General features: G+C 54.0%; 1 long non-coding RNA gene across 2 annotated transcripts; it reads right to left on the bottom strand.

The window, feature by feature from the left end:
* Window positions 1-277: 277 nt before the first annotated feature.
* LOC130551180 (uncharacterized) lies at window positions 278-1110 on the bottom strand. Of its 2 annotated transcripts, XR_008962549.1 has the most exons (4): window positions 966-1110; window positions 817-866; window positions 520-717; window positions 278-420 (listed from the first exon to the last, which is right to left on the bottom strand). It is a non-coding gene; the product is annotated as an uncharacterized LOC130551180 (long non-coding RNA). The 2 variants fall into 2 exon arrangements; XR_008962548.1 differs by lacking the exon at window positions 966-1110 and having other exon boundaries at window positions 817-954.
* Between the last annotated feature and the right edge of the window lie 8914 nt (window positions 1111-10024).

Here is a 10024-nt window from a genome sequence, read left to right as displayed (position 1 = left end):
TCGAATAGAACGCCAAGATTCTTTGCTGACGACGAGGGTTTTATGGAACATCCGTCAATAGTTAAACAGTATTCTTGGTTGTTCTTATAGCAGTTTTCGGTCCAATAAGTAACACTTCCGTTTTGTCCGAGTTCAGTAATAAAAAGTGTTACCATCCAGTTTTTTAATTAAAAACATTAAAAGTTACAGCCTTTGCTGTAAACTGAAACCGGGCAGAATACTGGGCTGTAGGTCACCTGGCTTTGACGTAAACTGACGCCGGGCAGAATAGCTAGCGTTCGGTCACCGCCCTTGGCATGAATCGACACTGGGCAGCATGGTCAAGCGTCTGTCTACAGCCTTTGCTGTAAACTGAAACCGGGCAGAATACTGGGCTGTAGGTCACCTGGCTTTGACGTAAACTGACGCCGGGCAGAATAGCTAGCGTTCGGTCACCGCCCTTGGCATGAATTGACACTGGGCAGCATGGTCAAGCGTCTGTCTACAGCCTTTGCTGTAAACTGAAACCGGGCAGAATACTGGGCTGTAGGTCACCTGGCTTTGACGTAAACTGACGCCGGGAGAATAGCTAGCGTTCGGTCACCCGCCCTTGGCATGAATCGACACTGGGCAGCATGGCAAGCGTCTGTCTACAGCCTTTGCTGTAAACTGAAACCGGGCAGAATACTGGGCTGTAGGTCACCTGGCTTTGACGTAAACTGACGCCGGGCAGAATAGCTAGCGTTCGGTCACCTGCCCTTGGCATGAATTGACACTGGGCAGCATGGTAAGCGTCTGTCTACAGCCTTTGCTGTAAACTGAAACCGGGCAGAATACTGGGCTGTAGGTCACCTGGCTTTGACGTAAACTGACGCCGGGCAGAATAGCTAGCGTTCGGTCACCTGCCCTTGGCATGAATCGACACTGGGCAGCATGGTAAGCGTCTGTCTACAGCCTTTGCTGTAAACTGAAACCGGGCAGAATACTGGGCTGTAGGTCACCTGCCTTTGGCGTAATCTGACGCCGGGGAGAATAGTGGGTCAGTGGGCGGTGGGGGCAGCGTCTTACAGCCACTGCAGGCCGGGGTTCATTGTGGCACATAATGACAAAGTCGTCAGTTAGGGGGCAGAGAAGTCGATGAGTGGGCCGGGGGGCAGTGCTTTCCGGCCCCTGGGGGCTGGGGGTCTCTTTGGGCTAAGTGTGACCAAAAAGGGGTTAGCGGGCACAATAAAGGGTCGGCGGGCAGGTTAGGCGTGGCCAGTTGCCCCGCGTTACACTGCCTCTCCTGGGAAGAGTTTGACAAAATAGTTAGTCAGGGGGCAATATAGTGGGTCTGCGGGGCGGGGGGGCGTGGCAAGTGGTCCCACGTGACAACTGCCTCTCATGGGCGGAGTTTGACAAAATAGTTAGTTAGGGGGCAAAATAGTGGGTCTGCGGGCCGGGGGGGGCGTGGCCACAGGCCCCACGTGACCCCTGCCTCTCCTGGACGGAGTTTGACAAAATAGTTAGTAAGGGGGAAAAATAGTGGGTCTGCGGGCCGGGGGGGTGTGGCCACAGGCCCCACGTGACCCTGCATCTCATGGGCGGAGTTTGACAAAATAGTTAGGGGGGAAAATAGTGGGTCTGCGGGCCGGGGGGGGCGTGGCCAGTGGCCCCACGTGACCCTGCCTCTCATGGACGGAGTTTGACAAAATAGTTAGTTAGGGGGCAAAATAGTTGGTCTGCGAGCCTTGGGGGGGGGTCTTTGGCTTGCGTTGCGTAATTGGGGACCGGGTTGCCCGTGCGGGCTCCGGCAATCTATATAGCTGGTGTCGGGCCCATTGGCGTAAACCTGCGGCGGTCTGTGTGGTCTCCCCCTAATGGAATCTGGCTGAATCGGGTGAAGCAAAAAAGCGCGACCCACGCGACTCGCCGAAGTGCCAGCTGCCCGATGCATCTCCGCCTGATTCGGTGGCTCCCATGGGACGCGTGGACGTCGTCGTCCCACCCCCCAAAAATATCCAGGGTCCGGCGCGCAGTGACCTGCAATCTGCGTCCGGACGCCCTTTAATAAATTGAACGTGACTACGTGGTGCTCTAACGGCATGTTGGGACGGGGCAGGAACCATCCCAGATCGACCGACCAGCGATGGCATGGCTGGGGTCGGGCCCGATGGTGTCAACCTCCCTGGGGTCTTCCCGTCAGGGTCACTTCTTCCTTGAAGGTTGCTGACGGGGTGGCGGTCTCCTCTTTGATGTCCTCTTCCGGGGTGCCGCCTGGGTAGGGAGCACCGGGGCCGGAGCTGGTGTCGAAGAGGGCCGGGGCTGCTGGGGAGCAGGCGCCGCACAGGATCTCGATGGCCTGTGGGCGGCCGAGTCACGGCGGGGCATGATGTGGCTGATCGCCTCCGTCTGCTTCTTTACTGCTGAGAACTGCTGAGCGAAGTCCTCGACAGTATCACCAAACAGCCCACCCTGCGCAATGGGCGCATCAAGAAAGCGGACTTTCTCGGCGTCGCTCATCTGCGCAAGGTTAAGCCAAGGTTAAGTCTGTCCTGGACCACAAGGGTGGACATCGCCTGACCCAGGGCCCGCGCAGTCACGTTGGTCGCCCGTAGGGCAAGGTCGGTGGCTGTGCAGAGTTCCTGCGTTAACCCTGGGTCGGTCTGCAGATGGTGAGTCACCGTCTGCAGGCTTGAACACCTCTGGAACCGCCGAGATGCCCAGGGGAAGTCGCTGCAGGAAGGGACAGTCCGCTGCACCACGTCGTAGAACCGGCAATGTGAAGCTTTTGCTAAGCAGCAAGAGAAGATCTTCATAACCGAAGGCTTCGAAGAACAAAAGGTGAATGAATGATGGACGCCGTCTCCCTTTTATACCCGGATTTCCGGGGCGGAGTCAGGCATGCAAATTTAATTTGCCAATTTTCATTGGTCTTTTCTTAGTCGGAAATGATTGGTTCTCAGGGACGAACCCCATCTGTCAGTTCGACACAATGTCGAGAGACCGACAGAAAGGGAATTGTGGATACTTTTGGACACGGAAGTTCCACCGTGTTTTGAATTTTGTGCCATTTATTATGCTGGAAAATGTTGTGTCCTTGTCTGATCGACACAAGAATGAAGAGAGACACAATATTGAGACTGAGTTGGGATTAAAGCAATAAGCCCCAATAAGCAGTGGGTTACAGAAAAGGTTATCTCATATGCGTAGCAAGGCCAAGCAACACAGATGCACCAATAGTGGCAGAGTGATACTTCGGCAATGTAATGCGGTCAGCAGTTATAAATCAGGGTATTTTATAATGGCTTAGAACACAGCTCAACCAATCAGAATCACGAACCAGAACTGTCCATTTTATAAATGTATTTATGGATGTGCAATACTACCCTAGTTTAAACATCTTTAAAGTTAACAACAAACAGAATGTGTTCTATAATTTTGGGAAAGAGTAAAAAAAGGGAGTGTAAACAGATATAGAGTAGGCAGAAAGAGAGCTAACAGGTTATAAGAGGTTATTTTTGTAATAATTTACTATACCCCAATATAAGACCACAATTAATTTTAATGAACAAGTGAAAACAACTACATTTATGAATCTGGCAGATACTGTTAATGCAAGCACATTTAGGCTATATCTAGGCCATATGCTCATTCCCTGGGAATCAAATCATGACCTTGTTACTGGTACCATTCTCTACAAGTTGAGCTACATGAAAGTCAATCCTCAACTCTAATGGTCAAAGTGTAGTCTAACTGTTGCCTGAAGCTGAAGTACAGTATTTGAACATTTCAATGGGGTTTCTTTGTGTGTGTGTAACATTTTTGTTTTATTTCACGTCAGCATGCACATTCAAGTGTGGTTAAATGTGTTATTTTATTTAGAACAACCCTTTTGCAAAAAGCCCTACCTATACTGATTAATGTGTCTGTGTTTTAGATAAAGGAGCCTGAGAAAACACTTAAAGAAAGGCGTTCCAGTCTAAATGCTGAGATATGACCAGCATCCTAACTGACCTACAGAGCAGCTCCCTATACAAACCTTGCACACCACAGGTACTATCATTACTAAAACAGCCCACACTCATTAAAACCATTCTAAATGGTTTTGACAGTTTTTTTTTGTTCACAGTTTTTTTCTACATAGTACTGAATTGTGGAGTTTTTTTTTTTACCATTTTCATGTTCAAGATTTTTTGGGTGGCCATAAACTCATGTCTTGATGACGCACTGGAGCCACTGAGCATGCATGGCCCCTGACCTAACACTAGAGCACATAAGCATTGGTGGTTCATACTTTCAGGCTCTATCTCACACTCTCACTGTACCACAAAAAAATCTCACACCAGATAACAAGCAAACAAGAATACAGTCGCGAATGGATGGAGGGGAAGATCGCGAATAGTGAACGGACGGAGGGGAATCATTGCTTTAGTGATTAACTATTGATGAAGATCGCGCTCATTGACTCATGCATTTGAATTTCAATCCTCTCGTAAAACACTTCACATAAACTGGGGACTCAGCTTGAGAGAAGCAAGTGGGCATGGTTTCAGTGCTGTCAGCAGACGCTCGACCTGATTTTTCCAAGTGGTTGATGTCCTCAAAGCAACATATTTTGTTGACCTAAGGACAACATTTTTATAAATAAAACCTAAACCCACACCAAACCCCAACCCTAACCATAACTTACCCCTAAAATCAGAGGGAAATGATAAGTGAAAAACAATGGTCTAGAAGCACCTAATCCTGGTTGGAAGATTAAAATTAAAATAAACTGTAAACTTATTTCTGAGATCTGATTGGTTAATTTAAATGTTGTCCCAGGGTCAACATGTTGTTGCCCTTAGGACATCAACCACTTGGCAAAAACAGGAGAGCGTCAGCGGACACACTTCAGCAATCATTTTTTCAAGACACCCGCCAAGTGTTTTATTTACCTGCCGTGTTTTTTTTATCATTCATATCATTTTAGATTTAGTTTATCATTCATATCATTTCTCTATGGTGTGACAAACTCAGAACACATTTAATATAGCTCTACCCACATATAACTGTCAAAATTTTCTGAGAATTTATGTCATGCTACAGATAACTTCACTGTGGAACAATCGTGAATCTACTGTGCACATTGAGAGTATCAGAGAGTACCAGTTCAACAGGGGAATTAAAACCTAAAATATCTTATTTATTATGTCTCTGGTGTATTTGTTTCCCTTTCTGTCGGTCTCTCGACGTTGTGTCGAACCGACAGAATGGGGTTTGTCTTGAGAACCTATCATCTTCTGAGTATTTAGAAAAGACCAATGAAAATTGGCGAATGACATTTGCATGCCGGGCTCCTCCCCGGATGTCCGGCTATAAGAGGGAAGCCGGCGTGCTCATTCATTCACCTGTTGGTCTGAGGAGCCTAAAGAATCCTCCCCCGACCACTGGGCTGGGCGGCCAGTGTTGTGGCATGAGGGACACAACGTCTCGTTCCCTCCATCAGGGAACCGAGGTTACATCCGTAACCAAGACGTTCCCTTTCTGTCGGTCTCTCGACGTTGTGTCGAACCGACAGAATGGGGTTCCTATGGAAAACGCCACAGCACTGAGCCGCGTCACAATCTCTGCGGAGCGACGTTGACTGGCCTGGGCGAGTCAGACGAAGACGCTAACGCGAAATTATGACCCTCCAGTGGAGAGGTAGGGGGACCCAGAGCTTTACACAAAGTTGGGAAGCCCCTATCACCGGCCGTCACGGGCGGAGGCCTAGTTCTCTAAATGGCGAGAAGCCGCCCGGCACCGTACGCCACTGGGTAAGCATAATTCCCCCCTGGGGGAAAAACGCTGCAGAGGCCACTACCTACCGTAGGGAGGAATAGTGGAGACACCACATGGTCTCACCATCACGGGAGAACTCATGGGAGGAAAGTGCGGACTGCAGGAGTTAACCGCAAGGTGGGAGTCCACCTGGGGAGGTCATGGGTTGCCAAGGTGGGAACCATTCATGAGGATACATCAGACGGAACAGCCCACGGAGGGGGGGTTACCACGTCTGGAGCACTAGGTCCGGTTAGAGCTATGTGGGAGATAACTCAACTGTTCCCCGGCCTAGGGGGCAGGGATGCTCTGCCCAGCCTGTCCCCTGGAAGGCTGCTTAGTGATGGATGGAATGCCTTTTCTTTACCCGAGGGGAAAGAAGTGAGGCGGGATTGCCACTGCTCCCCCCGGAGGGGGAAGGGCTTCCGCAGGCGTACGCCCTACCGGCTGCCGGTCCCACACCTTGCCAGGATGCGGGCTGACAAAGGTTCCGCGTGTAGGTATTAGAACCTCACGGAGTTGTTAGGCATAGCCCAACCCGCAGCTCTGCAGATGTCTGCCAGAGAGGCGCCCTGAGCCAGTGCCCACGAGGGGTGTGCCTCTCCCCCAACGGGCAGGGGCGAAATGAGATCGGTATGCCCTAACGAGGGCATCCACGATCCAGTGCGCCAACCTCTGTTTGGAGACAGCCCTCCTGCAGACCTCCGAAACAGACAAAGAGCTGCTCAGAGCTTCTGGGCTCTGCGTGCAGTCCAAGTAGAGGCGCCGTGCGCGTACTGGACACAACACGGATAGGTTGGGTCTTCCTCCCTGGTGGGGAGCGCCTGCAGGTTCACCACCTGGTCTCTCTGGAGAGTGGTGGGAACCTTGGGCACGTAGCCGGGGCGGGGTCTCAAGATAACGTGAGAATCCCGGCCCCGAGTTCTAGGCAATCTGTGGACACGGATGGTGCTTGTAGATCCCCTACCTCTTGGAGGTGAGTGCCATGCGGAAAGCCGTCTTTATCAAGACGCCGACCCCGAGAGGCTCAAAGGGGGCGGGGCCTCTTGAGGCCCGCCACCTAGGTCGCAAGAGGGTACGGAGCGCGGGTAAGGTGGTCACCCTCTCGCGCCCCTTAGGAACCTAATGACCAGGTCGTGCTGTCCCAGAGGCTACCCAGCACTTGGGTCATGATGAGCGGCGTAGCGGCTACATACATTCCCAGTGTGGAGGGGGAGAGGTTACTCCCCCGTCTCTCTTGAGAACGGGACAGCTCGTACCCGACCGAGCAACTCCGCGGGTGTTCTCGCCGAGAAAAGCACCAGGATGAGAAGAGGCGCCACCTATGGGCGTATAGCCGCCCAGCGGCCGAAGCCCTAGCCTGAGTGACGTCCCAACCGGACCGGGGGTGGGTCACTCAGGATCTCCTCGTCCCGTCCAGACATGGAGACCAGGTTTTGCCTGGGATGCCGTAACGTGCCCCTTCCCCTGGGGAAGCCGTTAACCAGGGGGAGCAGCCAGGGGGGAGTTGTTGTCAGAGCCTCAGCTCCGAGAACCAAGTCCTGCTTGCACAGGACCTGTGCAATAAGGCTCACTGGGGGGAAGTGTACTTCCGCTTGTCCCGCGGCCAGCTGTGCGCAAGGGCATCCGTGCCGAGGGTACCTCGGACAGGGAGTACCAAAGCGGACAATGGGAGGAGTCCGGGGAGGCAACAGGACCACCTGTGCCTTGCCGAACTGCCCCAATTGAGCAGGCTGCGCGTGGAGGGAGTCGCCACTCTCCGCGAGGCGTCGACTGACGAGAGAGCGCATCGGCTGTCTGGTTCAGGATGCCTGGGATGTGTGTGGCTCACAGGGAGCTGATCACCTGCTGACTCCAGAGGAGGAGGCATCGGGCAAGTCATGTTAGCTGCTGTGAGTGAAAGAATATGCCACAGCAGCTTTGCTGTCCGACCGGACCAGCACGTGCTTCCCTGCACGAGAGGTAGAGGTCTCCTCAATGCAAGTAACACAACCAACAACTCTAGGCAGTTGAAATGCCAACGCAGGCGGGGGCCCGTCCACCGCCCCGACACTGCTTGCCTGTTGCACACGGCACCCCAACCTTGCAGGGAGGCATCCCAAAGGGGACCCCTGTCCGCAAGAAGGTCATGGAGACCAGGGGGTTAGGGTGTGTCGGCAGAAAAGCATGTGACCATACGCCTGCTGCCGGTGTGCCACGCTCTCCAAGGAACTTGACTCTGCAGCCAGTGTTGGAGCGGTCGCATGTGCATCGACCCGAGGGGGACCACCCCCGCCGAGGATGCCATGTATCCCAGGAGCCTCTTGTTACAGGTGGACCGCTGACTGTCTGATCTTCAGACAGTTCAACACTTATCGGGCGCGCTCGTCGCGGGTCTCGCGCCCCCCCCCCAGGGGGTGAGCGGGGCCACTCGTGAGGACAGACTCGAGTTCCATACCGAGAAAGAGGATGCTCTGCACCGGGGAGAGCTTGCTCTTTTCTCAGTTGACCTGTAGCCCCACCGATCTAGGTGCCGGAGCACCAGGTCCCTATGTGTACACAACAGATCTCGAGAGTGTGCCAAAACTTGAGCCAGTCATCGAGATAGTTAGTACCCGCACACCTCCTTCCCTACGGGGAGCCTCGTGGAGACAGGGACAGTCTGAAGGGGAGGACCCTGTACTGATATGCCCCTCCCTCGAACGCGAACCGTCGGAACGGCCGATGACGAGGGAGGATCGAGACATGAAGTACGTGTCCTTCAGGTCGACTGCCATGAACCGGTCCTGACACCTGACGGACGTCAGGATGCGCTTCTGCGTGATCAACCTGAAAGGCAGCTATAGTGTAGGTGCTTGTTCAGAACACACAGACCCAAGATAGGGCGCAACCCCCCGCCTTTCTTGGGGATGATGAAGTACAGGCTGTAAAACCCGTTGAACATCTCGGCTGGTGAGACGGGCTCGATCACTCCCTTCACCAGAAGGTTGGCGACCTCGGCCCGAAGTACGGGAACATCCCAGCCTCTGACTGAGGTATATGGGATGCTGAACTTGGCGGGCGTGAGGCGACTGGATCGCGTAGCCGAGACAGATCATCTTCCCTAGCCAGTCTGACAGCCTGGGAAGCCGGACAGGCTCCCAGAATGAGACGTGGACTAAGGTACGATCTTTTTCATCATCCCCGGGGGGTGGTTCGATGGCTAGCAGTACGGATTCCTTGCCGGGGGAGGTCCCCCGTGGAGGAGATCGGCTCTGCTGTTTTTCCTGCCTGGCGACTGCGCAGCTCAACGCACTGTTTGACTGAGAGTGCTGAGGGCTGGTGTTTATACTCGACATTGCGCTTCGCCATGACACAACGTCGAGTTTGCCGTTCACCGTTGTGCAGAGGGTGAGAGCGGCTGTGGTAACACAGAGAGAGAGGAAACTCTCCTTTTTTGATAGTAAGTGGGCGCTAGCCCCCCGGAGGGGGCCAGCAGATGGAGTGACGGGGCAGGATCCGTCCCTATCCGACTTCCCAGCGATGTGGCTGGGGTCGGGCCCGATGGTAGCCTCGATCCCCCTGAGGTGTTCCCATGACAGCCGCTTCGCCACAGCTGCTGATGAGGCGATGGTCTCCTCTTCGCTGTCTCCTCCAGGAGGGGCCGCCTGAGTGGGGGGCGCCAGAGCTGGAGGGCGTCAAAGAGGACCAGGGCTGCTGGGACGGGACTCGACGGCCGAGGCGGCCGAGTTGCGGCACGGAGGACTGCTTAACACCAACCAGCCCCCCCCCCTTGCGAGACGGGTGCGTCAAGAAAGCTGACCTTCTCAGCGTAACTCATCTGCGCAAGGATTGGCCAGAGGAGTTTCTCATGGACCACAAGTGTGGACATCATCCGACCCAGGGCCCGCGTGGTCACCTTGGTCACCCGTAGAGTGAGGTCGGTGGCGGCGCGGAGTTCCTGCATAAGCGCTGGGTCGGTCTTACCCTCGTGGAGCTCTCTCAACGCCCTGGCCTGGCAGGAGCCATAGCGTGGAGAGAGGAGGCAGCTTGGTCCGCCGCAATGTACGCTCTCTACACCAGAGATGCCGAGACACCACATGCTTTGGACGGGAGTCTAGGTCGAGCCCCCCCAGGTGGCCGCCATCTACGGGCACGAGTGCACCGCGGCAGCATACTCCACCTGGGAGACACCGACGTATCCTCTAGCTGTCTCAACCTCGAGGGAAGAGAGGGTGACAGAACTTTGTTTGATGTGAAACGTGCCGGGAAGGGGCGTTCCAGGTCTTACAAAGTTCCTCAT

This window comes from Triplophysa rosa, unplaced genomic scaffold (assembly GCF_024868665.1).
Source record: "Triplophysa rosa unplaced genomic scaffold, Trosa_1v2 scaffold75_ERROPOS2878189, whole genome shotgun sequence".
Lineage (NCBI taxonomy): Eukaryota > Metazoa > Chordata > Actinopteri > Cypriniformes > Nemacheilidae > Triplophysa > Triplophysa rosa.
This window is presented reverse-complemented; position numbering and strand designations above follow the sequence as displayed.